General features: G+C 38.8%; 1 protein-coding gene across 10 annotated transcripts in view; it reads left to right on the top strand.

Annotated features, from left to right (window-relative positions):
* The window catches only part of NCOA3 (nuclear receptor coactivator 3), a 141522-nt gene that overhangs the window by 44329 nt on the left and 70559 nt on the right, over positions 1–26634 (top strand). For 9 of the 10 annotated variants that reach the window (XM_012742971.2, XM_012742970.2, XM_012742967.2 and 6 more), the window contains exon 2: positions 21382–21460. The exons of the other annotated variant lie outside the window; for it this stretch is intronic. The gene's annotated coding sequence lies outside the window, so the exon portion shown is untranslated. The remainder of the gene's footprint in view (positions 1–21381; positions 21461–26634) is intronic. 10 annotated transcript variants of the gene reach the window in all.

Below are 26634 nucleotides of genomic sequence, written 5' to 3'. Positions count from 1 at the left end.
TAGAAAGAAATTAATTTGCAAACTAACACATATAGAAAACATTAGCCGGGCATGGTGGTGCATGCCTGTAGTCCCAGCTACTCGGGAGGATGAGGCAGGAGGATTGCTTGAGCCCAGGAGGTTGAGGTTGCTGTGAGCTAGGCTGACGCCACAGCACGCACTCTAGCCTGGGCAACAAAGTGAAACTCTGTCTCAAAAAAAAAAAAAAAAAAGTGTACACACACATAAATAAATAAATAAATAGGCAGGTGTGGTAGCATGCGCCTGTAATCCTAGTTACTCTGGAGGCTGAGGCAGAGGGTCCCTTGAGCCCAGGAGGCTGCAGTGAGCTGTTTGTGCCACTGCACACCAGCCTCTGACCCTGTCTTAAAAAAAATACTGGCTCTAATGTAGCTAAATTAGCCTGATTGACTTAAATCTTTAGAATATTTTTGTTGTGTTAAGGTTTCCTACTGATCACAGATGGAATTAGCGTAGTTGAGGGTGTGCTTCATCAGAGTGGACAGTCACAGTTTAATGGAGTTCTTCCTTATCTGTGAAATAAGATACTTTTCTGATAGGTTAATGTGTATTATTACTGTAATTAACAGTTTTGTATTGCAAAAATACTAAGTGTTCCTGCCACATGATGGGAATTCTAAGCTCTAATGAGATTTTTTAGTGTTTTTCTTTTGAAAGCTTGAATATATGTTCCCATTCTAATGCTTGAAAGAACTGCCTGTGTGCAAGTTTTTGATTCCCCAAAACCCATGCTAACAGTGGCATTTTCTGTTTATGCATGTGCCTGAAAAGATACTGGTATAATAAGTGGTAGCACCGTAAGTGCTCACCTAGTGCTTGCTCACTTTGTCATTATTAGGAATTGTCAAGGTCGGTATTGATTTTCTTCTTTGTGAATTTACCCAGCTATTGTCAGGTTATCAATGAGAAACTGGCTTAAAATATTTTTTCCCCTGATTCTTATAATGAAGTTATTGATTCATTTTAGTTGCATATTTGTGCTTTTTATACTTAATCCAAAAATATCAAAATACCTCACAGTTTTACAGGTTAAATTACTTCTTGGTAAGATAGCTTGGAGATTTTTGTGTGAATCACTAGCCATCTGTAATTCTGTAACACGCTTTGGTAATGCTTCAAGTTTGTATATTTTCCCATACCTTAACAGCCCTCAGCAAACTTTTTGTTTTGAGACAGATTTTCACTCTCTTGCCTGGGCTAGAGTGCCATGGCATCAGCATAGCTCACAGCAGCCTCAAACTCCTGGGCTCAAGCAATCCTACTGCCTCAGCCTCTTGAGTAGCTGGGACTACAGGCATGTGCCACCATGCCTGGCTAATTTTTTCTATATATATTAGTTGGCCAATTAATTTATTTGTATTTATAGTAGAGACAGGGGTCTCACTCTTGCTCAGGCTGGTTGCTCGAGGTCAGGAGTTCGAAATCTGCCCGCTTCGGCTTCCTAGAGTACTAGGATTACAGGCATGAGCCACCGCGCCCAGCCAGACTAGTCTTAGGCCCAAAGTGATTCTTCTGCTTCGGCCTCCCCAAATGGTGGGATTACAAGCATGAGCTACTGGGCCCAACCTGAACTGGTATTAATAGTACATTATTTGGGAGGCTGAGGCAGGAGGATCGCTTGAGCCCAGGAGTTTGAGGTTGCTGTGAGCTAGGCTGACGCCATGGCACTCACTCTAGCCTGGGCAACAAGTGAGACTCTGTCTCCAAAAAAAAAAAAAAAAAAGTACATTATTAAAGTACATAATTTACATGAAAGATCACTCTTCGTGTTTTTTGACAAATGCATACTGTCAAATATCCACCATTACAGTATCTTTCAGAATAGTTTCACCTCTCTAAAAGTTTCCTGTCCTTCAGACTTATTCATCTCTCCCCCCAACCCTGGCAACCACTAGTCTTTTCATTGTCTTTATAGTTTTGGCTTTTTTAGAATGGCATATCGTTGTAATCATACAATACATAACGTTTTCAGACTGGCTTCTTTAATTTAGCAATTTGTATTTAAGGTTCTTCTGCGTCTTGTTTTGGTTCGATCACTCATTTCTATTTATTACTGAATAATTATTCCATTATATAGATGTACCACAGTTTATCCATTCACCTATTAAAAGACATCTTGGTTGCGTCCAGTTTGGGGTGTTTATAAATCTGCTGTAAACATTTGAGTGCAGATTTTTGTGTGGACATGTTTTCAACTCAGTTGGCTAAATACCTAGAGGTATGATTGCTAGATCATAGGGTAAGGCTAATTTTGGCTTTGTGATAAACTGTCAAACCGTCTTCCAAAGTGGCTGTACCATTTTGCTTTCTTGTTAGCAATGAACAAGAGTTCCTGTTGCTCTGAATTCTCAGCAGCAATTTGGCATTATCGGTTTTTTAGATTTTTGCCATTCTGTAATAATTGGTGTGTAATAGTAGCTTATTAATTTAATTTGCAACTTCCTAATAACATACGATGTTCAACATGTTCTTCATATGCTTTTTTGCCATCTGTATATCTTCTTTGGCGAGGTGTTCAGATCTTTTGCCATTTTTAAATTAGGTTGTTTGTTTTCTTATGTTGATTATTGTGTCTTGTTGTTTAAGAGTTCTTTTTGTATTTTGGAATGTAAGTCATATAACAGATAATATTTTGTAAATATTTCTCTCCCAGTCTGCGGCTTGTTTTGATTTTTTAAAAATAGACTTTATTTTTTAGAGCAGTTTTAGGTTCACAGTAAAATTGAGAGGAAGATACAGAGATTTCCCATATGTGCATGTGTTCCTCCATTATCAGCATCCCCCATTAGAGTGGTGCCTTTGCTACAGTTGATGAATCTACATTGATGCATCATTATCACTCCAAAGTTCATAGTTTACATTGGGGTCAATTCATAAAATGTTGTAAATTCTATGGGTTTGGACAAATTAATAATGACATGTATCTCACATTTTGGTCCTATAGAGAATAGTTTCACTGTCCTAAAAATCCTCTGTGCTCTGCCTATTTGTCCTTCCCTTCTTCCAGCCCTTCGCAGCCACTAGTCTTTTTATTGTCAGCATAGTTTTGCCTTTTTTAGAATGTCATATAGTTGGAACTGTGCCATCTATACAACCTTTTCAGACTAGCTTCTTTTGCTTAATAATATACATTTGAGTTTCTTCCATGTCTTTTCATGGTATTTGTAGTACTGAATATTCCATTTTCCTTATATGCCATTCACCTACTGAAGGATGTATTGATTGCTTCCAAGTTTTGGTAGTTATGAATAAAACTGGCAGAAACATCTGTGTTGCAGGTTTTTGTGTGGACATAAGTTTTCCGCTTCTTTGGGTAAATACCGAGGAATGTGATTGCTAGATCATATGGTAAGGAGTATGTTTAGTTTTGTAAGAAACTGCCAAACTTGTGTGTCTTCTTCCAAAATGGCTGTACCATTTTGCATTCCCACCAGCAACGAATGAGAATTTCTGTTGCTTCACATCCTCTTCAGTATTTGGTGTTGTCACTCTTCTGGATTGTGGCCATTCTAACAGGTGTGTAGTAGTATCTTATTGTTGTTTCAGTTTGCATTTCCCTGCTGACATATGATGTGGAACATCTTTTCATATGCTTATTTGCCATCTGTCTTGATTTTTTTTTTTTTTTTTGAGTTGGCAGATGAGGGCCAGGAATTGGATTTGGGACCTAGCTTTAGGTTAGGAGTTAGGGTTTTGTATTTTGAATGTAAAAAGGTTTAGGAATGTTTATATTTAGATAAATCACAACCATACCACATCCTTCTTATTATTTTGTGATTATAAAAGCATAGCAAGATAACTTTGAAAAATCTAGGGCAATTTCAAGGTAGGAAAAAATGCTAGTAATCTTGGGGATTAAAATTTTGGTGGGTTTTCTAACTTTTTCTTCTCTTTCCTGTCTACATATTTCTGTATTCTTGTTTTACATGTAATTGTGCAGAACTTTTAATAATATTTTAGAGGCTACTTCTGTTTTATGATTGCTAAAAGTAATGCTTATGAGAGCATTAGGTACCATAAGCTTTGTCTGCATTTCTCATCCTTCCTTTGATTAGATTCCTGGAAGTAGATTCTAGATCAGAAATATTTAAGACGCTTGGTCATTGTTACTAATTGTTTTCCTATTCTGTTCTTTCTATATTACATTAAGGAGTTTAATATTTTGTAGAGCTCTAAAATGTTTTGGTGGCATCATTTAAAAGTTTTATTTAAGGCCGGGCGTGGTGGCTCACGCCTGTAATCCTAGCTCTCTGGGAGGCCGAGGCGGGCGGATTGCTCGAGGTCAGGAGTTCGAAACCAGCCTGAGCAAGAGCGAGACCCCGTCTCTACTATAAATAGAAAGAAACTAATTGGCCAACTAATATATATAGAAAAAATTAGCCGGGCATGGTGGCGCATGCCTGTAGTCCCAGCTACTTGGGAGGCTGAGACAGAAGGATCGCTTGAGCCCAGGAGTTTGAGGTTGCTGTGAGCTAGGCTGACGCCACGGCACTCACTCTAGCCTGGGCAACAAAGTGAGACTCTGTCTCAAAAAAAAAAAAAAAAAAGTTTTATTTAAAAATTACTGGTAACGGCCAGGCACTATGGCTCACGCCTGTAATCCTAGCACTCTGGGAGGCTGAGGCGGGCGGATTGCTCGAGGTCAGGAGTTTGAAACCAGCCTGAGCAAGAGCGAGACCCCGTCTCTACTATAAATAGAAAGAAATTAATTGGCCAACTAATATATATAGAAAAAATTAGCCAGGCATGGTGGTGCATGCTTGTAGTCCCAGCTACTCGGGAGGCTGAGGCAGGAGGATTGCTTGAGCCCAGGAGTTTGAGGTTGCTGTGAGCTAGGCTGACGCCATGGCATTCACTCTAGCCTGGGCAACAAAGCGAGACTCTGTCTCAAAAAAAAAAAAAAAAAAAGTAACACAAAGCTATTTGTAATCATACCATTTAAAAAATACAGTAATTTTGGGGGTGATAATGTGTGAATGTGGGTAACAAATGTAGCACTTTGGTTGGACATGTTGATAATGGGGGAGGATATGCATATAAAGGGGCAGGGAGTATATAGGCTGCTTTTCCACCTTGCTCTCAATTTTTTGGTGAACCTAAAACTATTCTAAAAAACAAAAAAAACTTTAAGCAGGACAATAATTAAAACGTTCCCTCAGTTCAGTTGCTTATCAAAATTATGTGTGCCTTTCTCTACTTTTCCACAAGTATGAGCAGATACATCTATGTGGACATTGTTCTCACACATAAAACAATCATGTTGTGTTCCCTGCAGCTTTTTTTCAGTTATTCTTTAATGGACATCTTTTTACGTGATTATAGGTGGAGATTTACTGTATTCTTTTCAGTGGCTATGTAAGCTATCGTTACTGGATATCCTTTTTTTTTTTTTTTCTTTTTTTTTTTTTTTTGAGACAGAGTCTCACTTTGTTGCCCAGGCTAGAGTGAGTGCCGTGGCGTCAGCCTAGCTCACAGCAACCTCAAACTCCTGGGCTCAAGCGATCCTTCTGTCTCAGCCTCCCAAGTAGCTGGGACTACAGGCATGCGCCACCATGCCCGGCTAATTTTTTCTATATATATTAGTTGGCCAATTAGTTTCTTTCTATTTATAGTAGAGACGGGGTCTCGCTCTTGCTCAGGCTGGTTTCGAACTCCTGACCTCGAGCAATCCGCCCGCCTCGGCCTCCCAGAGAGCTAGGATTACAGGCGTGAGCCACCGCGCCCGGCCTGGATATCCTTTATGTAATCATTTATTCATTACTTCAACAGATATATGTTGAATGTATGTCATGTGCTAGTTACTCAACAAACATTACAAACTGGATCCTCTTACCTCAAGAAGATTGCATAAAGTTAGAGTTTGTATTGCCCTACCGATGTTCATTATTTATTTTCGCGCCCTTATTTTGTTCTTACATAGAATGTTTACTGTTGTATCTTTTTTTTTTTTTTTTTTTTTTGAGACAGAGTCTTGCTCTGTTGCCTGAGCTAGAGTGCAGTGGCATCAGTATAGCTCAGCATCCTCAAACTTCTAGGCTCAAGTGATCCTTCTGCCTTAGCCTCTTGAGTAGCTGGGACTACAGGCACCTGCCATTGGTGCTGGCATCAGACTCTCCCTTTTGAATCAGTGTGCTAAATATATTTAATCTTTTCTTAGTGATTCACAACAGGAAGAACATTATTATTACTTTTTTTCACTGTGAGTGACACCTGTTGTACCTCCTTAATTAAACAAAATTATTTCTTTTTAGGTTGAATAACTTGAGTCTAGCTGTCTGTAATCAAGACTTTTTGAGTTTACTTTTTATTTTATTTTTTTTTCTGTTTTCCTTCACTGTTGTTTGTCAGTTAGCTGTACTTTCTTTCTTTCGTCGGTTCTTTGTTTTTAATTGTTTCTTCCTTATTTGAGGTTGGGGGAACCAGGTGCAATTCTAATGAGTTTATCTGTCTTATTTAAACATAAGTGTGAGGTCTTGGGAGTCTCCATTAATGAGTGGGTGGGTTGTATGCTTTTTTGCACCCAGAGACATGGCTTTCTCCAACTTAGAGGCAAAGTTGATGATAGTGAGGATCTCAGTCAGCGTGACCGCTCTGCCCTTCATAATAGGTAGGGCAAGAGATGTTAATCTTATTTTATAGAGGAAGAAACTGAGGAGGGGGGCAGGGTAACATAGCTAGTAATTAAGAGCGCTGGAATTTGAATCCCTCCCCAGTCCATTGTAATACACATTACCTTTAGTAATATTCCCATGACCATCCACTAACTTGCTGCAGTGCTTCTTAGAAAGCTGTGTTGTATTACACTGGCTTTAAGTACACTTCTTTTATGGATATCTCTAAACTCAAGTTTTAAATTAAAGCACATTACTTTTTAGGTAGATTATCTAACACATTATTTTCAAGTTCCAGTTGGTCTACAATGTTAGTCCCAGGCTGGAAGTAGGAAGGAGGTTGGAGCTATTGGATTTTTTTTTTTTTTTGAGACATGGCATCAGCCTAGCTCACAGCAACCTCAAACTCCTGGACTCAAGCAATCCTGCTGCCTCAGCCTCCCGAGTAGCTGGGACTATAGGCATGCACCACCATGCATGCCCCGCTAATTTTTTTTCTAGATATATTAGTTGGCCAATTAATTTATTTCTGTATATAGTATAGATGGGGTCTCACTCTTGCTCAGGCTGGTTTCGAACTCCTGACCTCGAGCAATCCGCCTGCCTTGGCCTCCCAGAGTGCTAGGATTACAGGCGTGAGCCACTGTGTCCGGCCGGAGCTATTGGATAATAAAATAGACACCAGGATCTGTGGATAATAAGATAGACACCTGGTACCTTTTTGGCACAAAGGACCAGTTTCATGGAAGACAGTTTTCCTACGGACCTGGTGTGGAGGTGGGGTGGTGGTGGTGATGGTTTTGGGATGATTCAAGCCCATTACATTTAATGTGCAGTCACACCTCTCTGCTAATGATAATCTGTATTTGCAGCCACTCCCCAGTGCTAGCTTCACCACTTCAGCTTCATCTCAGATCATCAGGCATTAGATTCTGATAAAGAGTGCACGCAACCTAGATCTCTTGCATTCATGGCTTACAGTAGGGTTCACGCTCCTGTGAGAATTTAATGCCTCCACTGATTTGACAGGAGGTGGAGCTCAGGCAGTGATGTGAGCTATGGGAGTGGCTATAAATACAGATGAAGCTTGGCTCTCTCTTGCCCGCTGCTCACCTTCTGTTGTGCGATCTGCTTCGTAACAGGCCACAGATTGGTACCTCTCCATGGCTCGGGGGTTAGGTACCGCAGTTATAGAATATGGCATACTTTCATTTGTGAAATGGACAGCTTACACTTGTTGCTACTTTGTGCCAGGTGCTGTAGTGACTAGGCATTAGCTCTTTCACTTGAGAAGTATGTTTGAAGTTTGTAGTCTAATGTGCTTTTAAAAGAGTAAGCATATGACATTAATACTTAACCTTATTACTGAATGGTAATAACAGTTTACATGGTATAATACTAATACTTTGTATTTTTTTAACACAGTTTTTAAATTATATGATAGCCAGTCTATCCAGTTTAATGCCATAGAAAATATTTGAGTCTTTTTACAAAAAAACCCTCTTTGGCAGAGCAAGAAGACATTTAGGCCACTATTTTGTTTGCTTTTGTTTTATAGTCAATATTTCCTTTCGGGTTCTATTTTTAGCACAGGAGCTGCATTGGTCCAGGAAGAAGACCAGGCAACAAGCTGTTGTGGCCTCAGTTTAGTTCATTTTGCTTGGCAAGTGAAGAATACATTGGATACTTGTATAATACCAGGAAAGAAGAATGATTTAGTTGGAGATGTGAAAGAATAATTACGTTTTCCTAGTCCTGGTCTGTGGCAAGAAGCTCGCTAGCTAATTGTGCTTTATTTTGTGTGTGTTTGAATAATTCACATGGTAAATAAAAAGAAAATACAGGCATACCTCAGAGACATTGTGGGTTCAAAGTCAGACTGCCACAATAAAACGAATATTATAATAAAGTGAGTCACGTGAATTTTTTCGTTTCCCAGTGGATATAAAAGTTATGCTGGCCGGGCGCGGTGGCTCAAGCCTGTAATCCTAGCTCTCTGGGAGGCCAAGGCGGGCGGATTGCTCGAGGTCAGGAGTTCGAGACCAGCCTGAGCAAGAGCGAGACCCCGTCTCTACTATAAATAGAAAGAAATTAATTGGCCAACTAATATAGAAAAAAAAAAAAATTAGCCGGGCATGGTGGCACATGCCTGTAGTCCCAGCTACTCGGGAGGCTGAGGCAGCAGGATTGCTTGAGCCCAGGAGTTTGAGGTTGCTGTGAGCTAGACTGACGCCACGGCACTCACTCTAGCCTGGGCAACAAAGTGAGACTCTGTCTCAAAAAAAAAAAAAAAAAAAGTTATGCTTATACCATACTGTAGTCTATTAAATGTTCAATGGCATTATGTATAAACAATTTGCATACCTTAATTTAAAAATACTTTATTGCTAAAAATGGCTAATAATCACCTGAGCCCTTCACTGAGTCATAATCTTTTTGCTGGTGGAGGGTCTTGCCCCAATATTTATGGCTGCTGACCTATTAGGGTAGTGGTTGCTGAAGGTTGGGGTGGCTGTGGCAATTTCTTAAAATAAGGCAACCTTCAAGTTTGCCTTAGCAATTTACTCTTCCTTTCATGAAAAGTTTCTTTGTAGCATGTGATGTTGTTTGATAGCATTTTATTCACAGTAGAACTACTTTCTAATTTGGAGTCAATCCTCTGCACCCTGCTGCTATTTTATCAACTAAGTTGATGTATAATAATATTCTGAGTCCTTTGTTGTCATTTCAACAGTGTTCACCGAATCTTCACCAGGAGTAGATTCCATTTCAGGAAACCACTTTCTTTGCTTCATCCACAAGAAGCAACTCCTCAGCTGTTAGTTTTACCAGGAGATTGCAGCAATTCGGTAGTATCTTTAGGCTCCACTTCTCCCATCCAAGTACTAACCAGGCCCAACCCTGCTTAGCTTCCGAGATCAGACGAGATCGGGCACGTTCAGGGTGCTATGGCCGTAGACTAGGCTCCACTTCTAATTCCAGTTTTCTTGCTATTTCCATTACATCTGCAGTGACTTCCTCCACTGAAGTCTTTTTTTTTTTTTTTTTTTTCTTTCTCTGTTTTTAGTAGAGACAGGTCTTGCTCTTGCTTAGGCTGTTCTCAAACTCTTAAGCTCAAGCGATCTTTCCGTCTCAGCTTCCCACAGTGCTAGGGTTAGAGGCATGAGCCATTGTGCCCTCCCTCCACTGAAGTCTTAAACCCCTCAAAAGTTCATCAGTGAGAGTTGGAATCAACTTCTTCCAAATTCCTGTTAACGTTGATATTTTGACCTCTTTCCATGAATCACAAATGTTCTTAATGGCATCTAGAATGGTGAGTTCTTTCCACAAGGTATTCAGTTTACTTTGCCAGGTCTATCATAGGAATCATTATAGTAGCTATAGCCTTATGAAATGTATTTTCTTTCTTTCTTTTTTTTTTGATACAGAGTCTCGCTTTGTTGCCCAGGCTAGAATGAGTGCCTTGGCATCAGCCTCGCTCACAGCAACCTCAAACTCCTGGCTCAAGCAATCCTTCTGCCTCAGCCTCCCGAGTAGCTGGGACTACAGGCATGCGCCACCATGCCTGGCTAATTTTTCCATATATATATATATTAGTTAGCCAATTAATTTCTTTCTATTTATAGTAGAGACGGGGTCTCGCTCTTGCTCAGGCTGGTTTCGAACTCCTGACCTCGAGCAATCCATCCGCCTCGGCTTCCCAGAGTGCTAGGATTATAGGTGTGAGCCACCGCGCCTGGCCTGAAAAGTATTTCTTAAATAATAAGACTTGAAAGTCAAAATTACTCCTTGATCTATGGGCTGCAGAATGGATATTTTGTTAGCAGGCATGAAAACATTAATCTCCCTGTATGGCTCCATCAGAGCTGTTGGGTGACCAGGTGCATTGTCATAGTAATATTTTGAAAGGAATCTTTGTTGTGAGCAATACGTCTCACTGATGGGCTTACAGTATTCAGTAAACCATGCTGTAAACAGATGTCCTGCCATCCAGGCTTTGTTGTTCCATTTCTAGAGCACAGGCAGAGTAGTTTCAGCATGATTCTTAAGGGCTCTAGGATTTTCAGAATGGTCAATGAGCATTGGCTTCAACTTAAAGTCACCAGCTGCACTGGTCCCTGATAAGAGAGTCACCCTGTCCTTTGAAGCCAGGCATTGACTTCTCGCTAGCTACTGAATTCTTCAAATATAAGGCTACTTTGTCTACACTGAAAATCTGTTAGTTTAGCAGCTTTCATCAATTATGTCAGCTAAATTTTCTGGATAATTTGCTGCTTCACTTTGCATTTTTATTTTATGAAAACGGTTTCTTTTTCTTAAACCTCATGAACATCAAACCTCCGCTAACTTCAGACTTTTCTTCTGCATCTTCCTCGCCTCTCTTGCTCTCGATTAGCCTTTGGCTTAAAGGAATATTGTGGCTGGTTTGATCTTCTATCCATACCACTGAAACTTTTCTCATATCATCAATAAGGCCGTGTCACTGTCTTATTTGTGCGTTCACTGGAGCAGCACTTTTAATTTCCTTTACGAACTTTCCTTTGCATTCACAACTTGGCTAATTGTTGGTGCAAGAGGCCTAACTTTTGGCCTTTCTCAGTTTTTGACATGCCTTCCTTACTGAGCTTAATCATTTCTAGCTTTTGATTTAAAGTGAGATAGGCGTGACTCTTCCTTTTCACTTGAACATTTAGAGGCCATTGCTGAGTTATTAATTGACCAAATTTCGATATTGTTGTGTCTCAGGTAATAGGCCAGAGGGGAAGGAGAGAGATGGGGAATGGATGGGGTCTGCGGAGCAGTCAGAACACACACATTTATTAAATTTGCTGTCTTACATGTCCATGGTTCATGGCATCCCAGAACAATAATAGTAACATCAAAGATCGCCAATCACAGACTACCACAACAGATATAATAATAATGCAAAACTTGAAATATTATGAGGATTAACAAAATGTGATAGACACAAAGTGAGTAAAATGCTACTGGGAAAATGGCATTGACAGATTTGCTACATACCTTCAATTTGTTTTTTTTTGTAAAAAGCAACATCTGGGAGCTCAATACAAATGTAGAGGCCAGGGGTAAATTAGGGGAAAATTCATCCTCCTTTACTGCCGCACAGGTATGTTGGGGGAAGGAAGTATGAATAACTAATTTTACCCTTGGCCCTTCTTTTGAGTTTGTCCCATTTTAAAGGTATGTGATCAGATCTTGAATTCTCTCTCTCTCTCTTTTTTTTTTTTTTTTTTTTTTTTTTTGGAGACAGAGTCTCCCTCTCTTGCCTTGGTGGGCTAGAGTGCCGTGGCATCAGCCTAGGTCACAACAACCTCAAACTCCTGGGGTCAAGCGATCCTCCTGCCTCAGCCTCCTGGGTAGCTGGGGCTATAGGCACGTACCACCATGCCCGACTAATTTTTTCTATTTTAGTTGTTTGGCTAATTTCTTTCTATTTTTAGTAGAGATGGGGGTCTCACTTTTGCTCAGACTGTTCTCAAACTCCTGAGCTCAAGCAATCCTCCCGCCTCGGCCTCCCAGAGTGCTAGGATTACAGGCAGTTAGCCACCTCGCCTGGCCAGATCTTGAATTCTTTTTCTTTTTCTTTTTTTTTTTTTTTTTTTTTGAGACAGAGTCTCACTTTGTTGCCTAGGCTAGAGTGAGTGCCGTGGCGTCAGCCTGGCTCACAGCAACCTCAACCTCCGGGGCTCAGCGATCCTACTGCCTCAGCCTTCCGAGTAGCTGGGACTACAGGCGTGCGCCACCATGCCCGGCTAATTTTTTGTATATATATTTTTAGTTGGTCAATTAATTTATTTCTACTTTTGGTAGAGACGGGGTCTCGCTCAGGCTGGTTTTGAACTCCTGACCTTGAGCAATCCGCCCGCCTCGGCCTCCCAAAGTGCTAGGATTACAGGCGTGAGCCACCACGCCAGGCTTCTTTTTCTTTTTTTCTTTTTTGAAACAGTCTTGCTTTGTTGCCCAGGCTAGAGTGAGTGCCATGGCATCAGCCTAGCCCACAGCAACCTCCAACTCCTGGGCTTAAGCGATCCTCCTGCCTCAGCCTCCCGAATAGCTGGAACTACAGGCATGCACCACCGGCTAATTTTTTCTATATATATTAGTTGGCCAATTAATTTCTTTCTATTTATAGTAGACGGAGTCTCCCTCTTGCTCAGGCTGGTTTCGAACTCCTTACTTGGGCAATCTGCCCGCCTTGGCCTCCCAGAGTGTTAGGATTACAGGCGTGAGCCACCGTGCCTGGCCAGATCTTGAATGCTTTTTTTAGGCACCCAGGGACTAGGTTCTCTGAATTCAGGGACTACTTGCAGTATGTTTTTACTTGGTTGCCTTCCTTTTCCTAAAATGATTTAAAAAGCCCTTTACATCTACAGAACACTCTGTGCCCATAAAATAACAGCCCTTTCCTGCCTGTCATTGAAAGGTAAAAGACTTAAAAAAAAAAATGAAGCAGTATCAATTTTTGTTTGAACTTGAGCATCTAACATCATTTGTTCAGGTTTTTGTTGTTGTTGAAATTATTGAACTTCAATCAGAAAAAGGGTGGGGAGCACAAGGAAGAGACAAAGTTATATTTTCAATTTATATAGAAAACAGAAATAATGCTTTTGAACATGCAGATGAGATAAAAAGGGCCAGGTTTTGTGTTTATTATACAGCCATTAAAAACACAGAGGTGCTTTGCTGCTTATATGTCTCTGTGGAATAGCATGGTCAAAGTATAACCTCTATTTGGTCCATAGGAAAAATGAGGCAAACAGTCAGTGTCATTTATCCAAGATTACATATAGCAAATTATAAGGAGCATATAGATTTCCTAACTGTATCTGATATTTATCCAATGCATTAAAATGCGTAAAGGACCTCAGAATACAAAGTAATTAATATGGTTTCTTAGCTGTGCACAGTAACTGCTCAATAAATTCTTGCTGTTGTTCAGAAAGAGTGTTCTAATTGCTAATAATGTATGTTTTGATATTTTTTTGAGCAGAGGCATAGTAATATTTATATTAATGTTGATAAGATGAAAATTATATTGAATTTCAGAATAAAACTGTGCCAAGTATTTTCCAGTATGGGCTTTTTTTGTGTTTTAGATTTCTACCTTCATGACTTTTTGGCCACCCTTGTTGTTTTAGAAATTTGAATCTGATTCTGTTTTCTTCGAGAGCCTGTATCTTCCTTTGTAGGCACTTTGCATAATAAGTACAGGTCATATTAGCATTGTGTTTAATGCTAAGTTTACTTCAATGTCAGCATTAAATGATTTGTATAAAGTAAAATGTTTTTACACACTGTAGCAGTGAGGATATCTCTGATTATAATTTTGACATGTGAACATTATATATATTAAATTTCTGTTTTTAAATATTAAAGAATGGAAATATTTTAATCATAATATGCCAGGAACTTTGAGATCTTCCCCCCTCCCTATGTACTGCTGGTGGAGATGGAATCCTTTCTGAGTTAATAAATGCCATCACCCATACCCTTCCCCCAGCTTTACACTAGAGCCTAGTTTGCCTGCAGCTGCAGTGGTAGGCATCTTTCAGGAAGTGACCTTGGCTTGTATTAATCAAATTCAGAACACACAAAAAAGCTCCTTGCTAACATGCTGACTTGATGTAAAATTTTATCGCATCCATTTTCTTTCAAAATGAGGCCATCTTGTAAAAAGAAGATATACAGAAGACTCCTCTAATTTAATGTATATATAAAAAGCTTTTGCCAAGCCATGTTAAAAAAGAAACAACAGTGAGGTCATGCATGAACTTAAATCATGATGGTTTGGGAGTGGTTACTAGAAAATTACTTGTTTTAATGCTGAATTAAGAAAAAACTGTTATCAGCATGAAGTTTATTTATCTTGACAATTGACATTAAATTGCTATGCAAACTTTACATACTATGAAGTTATTTGGCGACCCTTTAGCAGTAAGGTACTTTTGTATATTGGTTACTTTTGGGTGTTCAGAAATAATTGATGTCTTACTTTACTGGTTTGTGTAAGAACTAATATCCTACATGAAATCAGAGGCAGTGGTGGTGCCTACAAGGGATTCTAAACATAAGCCGATAAGTCTGCTAAAATTCAATCACCTATTGTATCTAGGAGAGAAATATTGCTAACTACAGTTTCATTAGCTACATAGATAGGATTTAATGGATTATTTTGATAAGAGCAATTACTACAGCTATTGCAGTTTTATCCTGTAGTGCTTCAAAGCCATCTAGTATTTAAATGTATTACAGTTAAAGTGTGTATAGTAGAGGTCTTTTTAGCCCTGCTCAATGTTAAATGTAGAATGTTGAAAATAGTATTTAATGGATTAGTTTATTGATTCTGCATTTGGAGGAAATTTACATAAATAGGGAGCAGTTGTATCTACTGCCAGAGGGTTCACTTTTGAGTTTATTGTATTAGAGGATTACTTCTGGGTACTGAAGTGTTTGGAGAGGAGAAATATAGGAAAAGAAAACTTAAACCTTAGGATCCATGCCTGCATTTCTGTAAATCTACAATATGAAAAGAATAGGCATGGTGCATGCTCACATTGATGATTTGGGGAAGCGGTGGGAAGTCTGTGCAAATAAAAAAATTGGGGTATAGATTGTGTTTTTAAAGCATTTACTGGAAACACAATTAGTATTGTCTTTTATCATACTGTAAATTGTTCTTAGAATTGCAGCCTCATGGAGGTAAATCTTTCTTCTTAACCTGCCTAAATTCATTCTTTGTCTTGATACTAGCATTTAATGATTGGTTTATTAGATACTACAGGATAATGAAACACAGATTTCAAGGAGAAAGAAGATAATTACTTGACCATCATTTCTCTCCTCAAACACTAGTTTAAAATACATGGTCATAAGTAAAATTTTTACTTTGAACTTACAATGTTCTTTGCTTTCTCCACCCCCTTCCTCCTTCAAAAAAGAAAAAACAAAAAGAAAGAAAAAAAGGAAAATAAAGGGAAAAAAAGGAAAATGGAAAGCCGTATAGAAAAGGAATATATGCAATCCTGGTAGCCAATGAGTTAATGTTCATTTGCAGCCTGAGGGGTCAGCATGCAGTCTCTGTTTCCTGATTGGCTGCTAAAAGGTGAAATTGAAACCACTGTAAACTTTTGACCCTGTAGCAATTCTTGTGGAACGCCTTCCACTGGTGGAGCCCAGAGATTTGCTCACCTCCCCACCCAACCCCTCCACCCTCCTTCCTGTATTTATTTTGTGTGATCGTGCAGTGCTGCATGCAGTTTTTCCAAGAGAGGGGGCAGAGGGAGGCAAAACAAGCACCAGCAAGCTGCTTGCTTGCGTGCCATGCCATTACGAACTTCAACTCAGCCAAAGATATGAGGCCTGTTAACAGACTGGTCTGCCAGCCAGATTTTTTTTAGTTTTAATCCTTAATCTAAAGGTAATTAAAAAATCAGAATAGTTTAGTGCCATTGTTCATCAGTGGATAGTATCGAGTAAGCAAAATGTATGGTGTGATTTCCTGGATGTGTTAAGTTAAAAATGCTTTCATTTTTAGCTACCTTTTATACATCTCATTTATATTTCCTATGTCCCATGAAATTTTTACACAAATGGCCAACATTTTATGAAAGTTTTTTTCGTCCTCTGTCTTTTATTATAAAGAAACTCAAATGGCATTTTCTTTATGATAACTCTGTACCGTAACTGCAGAAATTGTACATTCTAATTTCTTTAATTCTCTTTTTTTTGGGGGGGAGGGCTATGATAAAATGGTTCTAGATTTTATCTTGCTTTCACATCTAAACAATGCTTTACACTTACCAAAATAATCCTATGAAAAAGGTGGTGGTTAGTTTTTCCTCTGTTTTCTCCTTTAATACTATTAGGGGACTCTGTCTTCTACTTTTGATTCTTCCTTTTATCCCTGGTTTCTGAAACAGTGCAACACTGATGCTTAGCAAATGCTTACTGAGTGAACATAGCTTTCATTTCAGGAACTTTAGTGTCTGTTTATAGCTGCTTCTCCTTTCTTAATTAATGGCAGGAACCATGATTTGTTTATATTTCCAAGTGCCAGTGCAGTACTTGACATCTAATAGATATATAGCAAGCTTTAAATTAAATTAAATTGAATTAAATTTCTTGTGAAAGATCACTTCAAGAAGTTGGACTTTACAAAACCTAGATCTTTTTAATCTAAGGCTTTTGTTTTCACTGTATTTAAAATTTCAGAGTGACTGTACAGAACTAAAAGTTGATTTTAATTTATCAAATAACTATGCAGAATAAATTATTATACATCGGCTTGACCCTTTTTAGTGATATATGATGGGATAAGTGGAAATGCATGTTAGTTTTTTTAACCCTGTCCTTATTTTACTAGACATGCCTAAGCTGTTTCCCTTATCCTCTCAAAAAGATTATATTATAGTATTTTACAAAGATTGTGATCAGTGTCTTACAAGTGTTCTTCTGGGTACCAAATACATTTTACTTACTTACTTGAACACATAATAATGGACTAAATAGTAAATTGTAACTGAATTAAGTTTATACAGCTCAAAAAAGTATGGTACATTTTTATATAATTGTAAATTTTCCTATGATTTTTAACTTAACATTCATTCTCGCCAGTATAGCTACAGATCCGGTTCGGTTGATTGTTGCAAGTGAAATCTATTGTTAAAATTTTGACAGAGGATATATTTATCACTTGATAAATAATCCCAACTGCTGCAAAAGAATGTTAAATTTAACACTAATATTATTTTATTTACATAACTTGAAATTTGTGCACTATTTTACTCTGTAGTGCTTTGAAGATTAGTGGGCAGCAGCTGGTTATTCCCAGTGACAGTGGTTCCCCCTCTCTACGATTTAGGGAAGTGAGGAGAAAGGGAGTCCCTGGGAGCAATGCCAGCAGCAGCTTGGAAAGAACAATGAGTTTAATATGATTAATAGTAGAGTCCTTGCCCCTTTCCATGTTAAACAGCAAAAGAAAAACATGTTCATAATATTCAGTGGCTGATTTTTGTCCTGTTGGTGTTTCTGAGCATCAGCATTATATAATTTGGATTTTCCTGTCTATTAACTCCTCTCCTCCAGGTTGATTCTTTGTCTGGCTTTGAGACACACCTTCTCAGAGTAGCTATTAACAAAGTTCAGTTTGATCCTCCCTCCTCATTAGCTCTCTGGTGATACAGGCTTTTTTATTTTTATTTTTATTTCTTAAAATAAGAGACAGAGTTCTTTCTGTGTTGCCCAGGCTGGGCTCGAACTCTCCTGAGCTCAAGTAATCCTCCCAACTTAGCCTCTCGAGTAGCTGGGACTCCACACTTGTGCCACTGAGCCCAGCCTAGTGATGCAGTTTTTGATAATGTAGATCTCATCAGTTAACTTTCTGTTAATTCTAGTACTAAAATTAGTGTTCCTCCAACCCCTGCTTTCTCAGATACCTAATATTTTTGGAAAGTATCATATTCAGTTTTTATGTCAGAGTGATTTGGTTTTTGTATGTATGATTGACTAAAGTCCAAATTATGAAAAGAGATAAAAATAACTTTATTTTTTATAAAGGTAAAAAAAATGCTGTCCTAAGAAATCTGCTAGAATTGTTTGCCTCTGCAGGATCTTAGTTCCAGATAAGTTTAACTCACCAGCAGTTCCATACTTAGAGGATCCTGGGATATTGTAGTAGTACCCCTTCCAGGTTCCTGGTAGTCAAACCAATCAGCTGTGACTATTTGGGAACCTCTCCAGTCCATTATATACTTATTTGAAGGGGGAGAATTTTGTAGATGGCATTTCTTTGGGTCCTAAGTGTGCAGATTGATGGGGTCAGCATTCCTTTGAGAAGGATTATGAAAAACAGCAATATAATACTTGAGATATTAGCCTGTGTTCTCTCACCAACTCTCCACACTAGGCAGTAGTATTTATTTCCTGGGTCAGTTGTTAAGATATTAGAGTATTTTCTTTTGTAATTTTTTTTTTTTTTTTTCTTAAAGAGAACGGGTCTTACTATTTTGCCCAGGCTGGGCCTGAACTCTCCTAGGCTCAAGTGGTCCTCCTACCTCAACCTCCTGAGTAATTGGGATTATAGGTGCTCGCCACTGTGGCTGTACTAGGTACTTTTTGACTCTAATTCCTTTCCCACCCCTCTTGTTCCTTAGATGCTGACCCCACTCCGTGACCTTTCTTTCTCCCCTCTCAAAAAGGAACAACATAGACCAGCTTACTAAAGTAGGGTAGAAAAAAAAAAAAAACAATAAAAGAACCATTTCTGAATTGAAACCTGACTTAAAACCAGGGCCAATTATTTACAGAAGTTCTTGCCTACCTTTTCCCCCTCTAATTAAATTGGATGGCATAAAAATTCAAGTTAAAAAAACATCAAACTCATTTAAGAATGAAAACTAATGATTCTTCCATATAATTTTTTAAATTTCAGTGTGCTTGGAAATTCTTAAGTTTGTATTATGTATCAAATTGTCTTTTGTTTGGGTCATATTAATAATAGCTTATTGAGCTTCTATGAGCTAGGTGCTAATAAGTAATTTATACATTTTTGCTTAATCCTCACAAAAGCCTTATGAGGTGTGACCAAGTCCCAATTTCAAAATCTAAGGCCTTAATCTTTTTTTTTTAACCTGCTCCCCAGAAAATGAAGTCTCAAGTTGACTAAGAACTAACTAGCTAGTAAGTGGGAGAGCTAGGTGTTAAGTCTAAATCTTTCTGACTCCAAAGCTTCTGCTCTTTAACCATTATGCCAACAACTAATTATATGTAGATTGGAATATGTATTCCAAGTTTTAAATACAGCCAGCTTACTTTTGGCACATATCTCAATTATAAGTTGGAGACTGTCCTATGATTATAGATAGACATGTTGAGTGATATATCAACTCGTTTTACATCTGTAATTGCATAGCACTGACACTACAGGTTGAACATCCCTAATCTGAATCCAAAGCTTTTTGAATGCCAACATGATACCACAAGTGGAAAATTCCACACCTGACCTCATGTGATGGATCATAGTCAAAACACAGTATAAACTTAGTTATAACCACAAAATTATTAAAAACATATAATATACCTCTAGGCTATATGTATAGGATATATATGAAATGAATTTTGTGTTTAGACTGTGATTTATTCCCAGAGATACCTCATTGTGTATATGCACTTATATTCTAAAATCCAAATAAACCTGAAATCCAAAACACTTCTGGTTCCAAACATTTTGGATGAGGGATTTTCAACCTGCACTATCTGTATTTTCCTCTTTTCCCTTTTTTTTTTTTTGAGACAGAGTCTCGCTTTGTTGCCCAGGCTAGAGTGAGTGCCATGGCGTCAGCTTAGCTCACAGCAACCTCAAACTCCTGGGCTCAAGCGATCCTCCTGCCCCAGCCTCCCGAGTAGCTGGGACTACAGGCACGAGCCACCATGCCCGGCTGATTTTTATATTATATATATTAGTTGGCCAATTAATTTCTTTCTTTTTTTTTTTTTTTTTTTTTTTGAGACAGAGTCTCACTTTGTTGTCCAGGCTAGAGTGAGTGCCGTGGCGTCAGCCTAGCTCACAGCAACCTCAAACTCCTGGGCTTGAGTGATCCTTCTGCCTCAGCCTCCCGAGTAGCTGGGACTACAGGCATGCGCCACCATGCCCGGCTAATTTTTTTTATATATATATCAGTTGGCCAATTAATTTCTTTCTATTTATAGTAGAGACGGGGTCTCGCTCTTGCTCAGGCTGGTTTTGAACTCCTGACCTTGAGCAATCCGCCCGCCTCGGCCTCCCAAGAGCTAGGATTACAGGCGTGAGCCACAGCGCCCGGCCTCTTTCTATTTTTATGGTAGAGATGGGGTCTCGCTCAGGCTGGTTTTGAACTCCTGACCTTGAGCAATCTGCCCGCCTCGGCCTCCCAGAGTGCTAGGATTATAGGCGTGAGCCACCGCGCCCGGCCTGTTCCTGTGTTTTATTGTAGATTATTTTGAGGAACTCCTCATTTCCCCATTTAAAAATGTTTCTTCTTGGTGACTCAAATGCATCCTTTTATTACATATATATATATATATATATATATTTTATTTATTTATTTATTTATTTATTTATTTATTTATTTATTTATTTATTTTATTTTTGAGACAGTCTCACTCTGTTGGTCTGTTGCCCAGCTTAGAGTGCCATGGCGTCAGCCTAGCTCAGAGCAGCCTCAAACTCCTGGGCCGAAGCAATCCTCCTGCCTCAGCCTCCTGAGTAGCTGGGACTACAGGCATGAACCACTGCTCCTCAGCTAATTTTTCTATTTTTTGTAGAGATGGGGTCTTGCCCTTGCCCAGCCTGGTTTTGCACTCCTGGCTTACAAATGATCTCCCACCTCAGCCTCCCAAAGTGTTAGGATTATAGGTGTGAGCCACCGTGCACGACGTACCTATTGGTTTGGTCACTTTTCAGGACTTAGAGCTGGTCTCTGCCACCTCCACTTTGCATTTTGTATGTTAACAAACTGATAGAGTATATTGTGTACACCATGCCAAATTTTTAAAACAGAAGTAGTGATATATGGCAAAATAAGACATCTGCTCAAATTCCTAGGAAAAGACGTTTCCCTTGATAGCTTTTGTTTGTTTCATATATCTGGGGATGGGAAGAATGGGAAGAATTAATTTGTGTGTGACTACTAATGGTGCTTATTTGAGGCAAGGGCGATAAAATTCAACCTCCCCCCTTTTTTGTCCTCAGGATCAAAATACTTGATGAACAGTGGACTCAGAGACCAATAAAAATAAACTACTTGAACATCGTTTGACTGGCTAGCCAGGTAATTCAGTTTTACTTTGACTTGATTGATTGTAATTTCTTCACTTCAGCCTTCTGAAGATACTACTTTTTTATTTATGATTAAATTTAAACCCATTTTTTGCTTTATGTTTTTTGTTTAATGAGAATATTAGTTGTATGAATGGCCATGGAATACTTGAGTGAATACATATGTGTATATACAGTTGACCCTTGAACAATGTGGGGGTTAGGAGCGTTGGCCCCTTGCAGAGTCAAAACTCTGTGTATCTTTTGAGTTCCCTAAAACTTTGCTAATAGCCTACTATTGACCAGAAACCTTACTGATAATATACTTTCTCAACATATATTTTGTATATGTATTATACACTGTATTCTTAATAAAGTAAGCTTAGAGAAAAGAAAATGTTAAGAAAATTATAAGGAAGAGAAAATATGTTTACTTTTCATTAAGTGACATGGATCATCATAAAGATGTTTTTCTTTACATTGAGTAGGTGGAATGGGAGGAGTAAGAGGAGGGGTTAGTCTTGCTGTCTCCGGGGTGGCAGAGGCAGAAGAAAATCCATGTACAAATGGACCAGTGCAGTTCAAACCTGTGTTGTTTAAGAGTTGACTGTATTCCTATGTATGTATATACATATATACACAAACATAATTATGGGGGGAAGAGGGGAAACTCCCCTCTTCCTTGTGTGTGAATATTTTAATGGTGCTTAGTCAGAATCTGAGTCAGCTCCAATCTGTGTTTACTGTTTCACCTTGTGAAGACTAATTTCCCCAGATTGCTTGTGTTGGCAAATAACATTTCATCTAAATCCTTTTCTTAACTTTTTTTTTTTGAGACAGAGTCTCGCTTTGTTGCCCAGGCTAGAGTGAGTGCCGTGGTGTCAGCCTAGCTCACAGCAACCTCAAACTCCTGGGCTCAGGCAATCCGGCTGCCTCAGCCTCCTGAGTAGCTGGGACTACAGGCATGTGCCACCATGCCTGGCTAATTTTTTCTATATATGTTAGTTGGCCAATTAATTTCTTTCTATTTATAATAGAGACGGGGTCTCACTCTTGCTCAGGCTGGTTTCGAACTCCTGACCTCGAGCAATCCGCCCACCTCGGCCTCCCAGAGTGCTAGGATTACTGGCGTGAGACACCGCACCCGGCCCTTTCCTTAACTTTCAATACTGCACTAGAATAGGAAAAATGAGAATAGAAAAAAGTTGTCTGAGAGCTGAGAAAGCAATTATGCCTTGCTTAGCTAAATTTCTTTTAGTTAGTAATATCATCATTCTCTTGGTTAGCTAGGCCTGAAATCAGAGTCTTTTTTGAATACCACACCCACCTTTGATACATTTAATAAACAGGTCTAATCTGCTTTTCTATTTTCATGTCTCTTGCATTTATTCTGCTTTCTGTTTCTAATTTTAGCTTCTTGGGCCAGGACCTGTTAATTTCATGATTGCATTTATCCATGTCCCTCTACTGCTTCCTTATCAATGGTGTCTACCCACTTATAATTTTGCTAGATTTTCTTGATATATCCCTTTAGCCAAGCCTCTGTTATACTCTAAGCTTTGTGTTACCTTTCCCTGGCTTGCAGAAAAAAGTGCAAACTCCCATTTGAAATGGATTTTTATCTGGGAATCTATCTAAGCCACCAGCTTTAGCTCTCACAATTTTCCTATAAAATACCTTGATTAATTATGTGATATATAGCCATTCTCTTTTGAACATAGCAGAGAACTATCTCCATGGTTTTCTTTTAAACTTTTTATTTGGAAATATTTTCACAGAAATATGGTATAAAGAACATCTAGATACTCCTTATCCAGATTCATCCCCTTGCTTAATGTTATCGTATTCCTGTGCTCCTACTTCTTTTCTTGTCTTTCTCTACACACATAAACACACACACATTCTTTATTGAACCACTTGAGGGTAAGTTACATATGTGGTACTTCTTCCCTAATTCTTTTTCCTAAGAATTGGGTCATTCTCTTATATAATCATTGCACAGTTAATAACTTATTAATGGATATCAGTATGAATCTTTTGTCCATATTCCAGTTTTATCAATTGACTTAATAAAAGTGTCTTATGGCATTTTCTATTTTGTCTGTGTGGAATCTACTCTGGGGTCAGGTACTGCATTTAGTTAGTATTTTTCTTTTTCTTTTATTTCGGCATATTATGGGGGTACAGATTTTAAGGTTTCAATAAATGCCCATTTCCCCCCTCCCTCCACAAGTCTGAGTCTCCATCATGACCATCCCCCAGATGGTGCACATCTCACTCATTATATATGTATATACCCGCCCCCTCCCCCCTCCCACCTGCCCAGTACCCTATTACTGTAGTACCTATGTGACCACTTAGGTGCTGTTCAGTTAATACCAATTTGCTGGTGAGTATATGTGGTGCTTGTTTTTCCATTCTTGGGAAACTTCACTTAATAGTATGGGTTCCATAGTATTTTTCTTTAGCCTCCTTTTTCCTGGGATCTTTTCACAGCCTTTCTTTATCTTTTATGATGAAATTGGACATTTTTGAAGAATACAACCTTCCTCCATGGCCCTCACCCCCTTTAATAAAATGTTCTTTATGTTTGTCTGAAGTTTCCCTGTGATTAGATTGAGGTTATATACTCCGGGCTGGAATACTGCATAGGTAATGTGATGTGCTCAGAAAGAAACACAACTTTTGGAGGCACATCATGTCCATCTGTCCCCATTTTGATGTTAATTTTGACCACTTGGCTAAGGTGTTGCCAGATTTCTCCACTGTATAGTTTATTCCCCCTTGCCCTCCCACCAAGCAATAAGCAGTCTGTGGGGAAACAGTGCAGGTATTCTGATTCTCATCACAGTTTCCTCTAGATTTAGCATTCATGGATTCTTATCTGATCCAGTTTTTACTGTGATGGTTGAAATGGTAAGTTTCTCATTCCAGCATTCTTTATACATTTACCGGTCAGCTCTTGTCCTTATCCTATAATCAAGAGCCCTGTTTATTGGTATTATGGATTCATGAATTCCTATTTTTTTCAAGGCTTATATTTCATAAGACAATTTTAGCACCAAAATAATTGTTTTTTTTTTTTTTTTTTTTTTTTGAGACAGAGTTTTGCTTTGTTGTCCAGGCTAGAGTGAGTGCCGTGGCATCAGCCTAGCTCACAGCAACCTCAAACTCCTGGGCTCAAGCAATCCTCCTGCCTCAGCCTCCCGAGTAGCTGGGACTACAGGCATGCGCCACCATGCCTGGCTAATTTTTTCTATATATATATCAGTTGGCCAATTAATTTCTTTCTATTTATAGTAGAGACGGGGTCTCGCTCTTGCTCAGGCTGGTTTCGAACTCCTGACCTGGAGCAGTCTGCCCACCTCGGCCTTCCAGAGAGCTAGGATTACAGGCATGAGCCACTGCGCCCAGCCTGTCTTATGTTTGGCCAGCGAAGCATAATTTGTTAAATTGAAGGCTAGAGATAGTTGATGAAGACTTCCTCATATACCCATCAGAAAACAGAATATTAAAAAAACAATATTCCAAAATAAATAACTGATTAAATTTCTCACTAGTTCATTCAGTCCTTTGTAATGGTTTTGCTTAGTCTTATTCTGCAGTCACCTTTAAAGAAGTTTGTCTGCTTTAGGTATATAAAGGAGACCTAGAAATTTTGTCCTATAGTATGTTTGTAACATTGTCTAAGTTATTTTAGCTCAGTAGTTCATTACTCAGAGTCTATTTCATAAAATATCATGATTTAAAGGTACTTTGTAGTCTTTTTTTTTTTTTTTTTTTTTTTTGAGACAGAGTCTCGCTTTCTTGCCTAGGCTAGAGTGAGTGCCATGGCGTCAGCCTAGCTCACAGCAACCTCAAACTCCTGGGCTCAAGCAATCCTCCTGCCTCAGCCTCCCGAGTAGCTGGGACTACAGGCACGAGCCACCATGCCCGGCTGATTTTATATTATATATATTAGTTGGCCAATTAATTTCTTTCTATTTTTATGGTAGAGACGGGGTCTCGCTCAGGCTGGTTTTGAACTCCTGACCTTGAGCAATCCGCCCGCCTCGGCCTCCCAGAGTGCTAGGATTACAGGCGTGAGCCACCGCCCGGCCGGTACTTTGTAGTCTTTTCCATGAAAATTTTAGACTGGCCTGTGGTGGGTTTTTTTTGTTTGTTTGTTTTGTTTTTTGAGACAGAATCTTGCTCTGTCAACTGGACTAGAGTGCAGTGGCATAGCTTACTGCAACCTAGAACTCCTGGGGTCAAACAATCTCATGTCTCAGCCTCCCAAGTAGCTGGATTACAGGCTCGTGCCACCACACCTGGCTAATGTTTAAAATTTTCTGTATAAATAAGTCTTGCTATGTTGCTCAGGCTGGTCTCCAACTCCTGGTGTCCAACTCTTGGTCCCCAACTCCTAGTCTCAAGCCATCCTTCCTCCTAGTCCTGGTAGAGTGCTGGGATTACAGACATGAGCCACCTGGCGGACCCAGTCTGCCCTTTAAAGACAAATTAGCATATGTACCCTCACAGCAAGCACCAGAGGGAAGCAGAAGCCACTCATTTAGTAATAAGACAGTTTTGGTGATTTTCATTCAACCATGGTGCCCCTTTTCCTTTGGCCTGAGGGATATCCTTTTATTTCTAAAGTGTTTGTTATTGATTGTCTCAACTTTTATTTATCTGAAAAGTATTTATTTCATCATAATTTTTGAAAGATTGGTTTGCTGAATATAAAATTCTGGGCTGATGATTTTTTTTAATTTTAGCACTTTAAAGATGTTCTATTGTGTTGTAGCCTCTTTTTTTTTTTTTTTAAAGAGGTAATATTTATCCTTGTTCTTCAGTATGTATGGTCTTTTTTTTCCTTTGTACACTTAAGATTTTCTCTTTTGTTTGGTTTTAAACAGTTTGTGCATTTAAGTCTGGTTTTCTTTGTATCTGGCCTACCTGCCATTCTTGAGCTCTGATTTGTAAGTTGCTGTTTTCATCAAATTTGGGAAGTTTTGGCCATACTTCTTTGAGTATATTTTTTCTACTTCAGTCTCACCACTTACACTTGTTTTAGACCATTTGATGTTTTTCATATGTCCTTAAGCCTCTCCTCATTTTTCTTCCTTCTTTTTCTTTCCATTCTTCAGATTGGTAATTCTTTTGATATCCTTTCAAGTTCAGTGATTTTTTTTTTTTTCCTATCAT

Source organism: Microcebus murinus, chromosome 16 (genome assembly GCF_040939455.1).
Source record: "Microcebus murinus isolate Inina chromosome 16, M.murinus_Inina_mat1.0, whole genome shotgun sequence".
In the NCBI taxonomy this organism is placed as follows: Eukaryota; Metazoa; Chordata; class Mammalia; order Primates; family Cheirogaleidae; genus Microcebus; species Microcebus murinus.
This window is presented reverse-complemented; position numbering and strand designations above follow the sequence as displayed.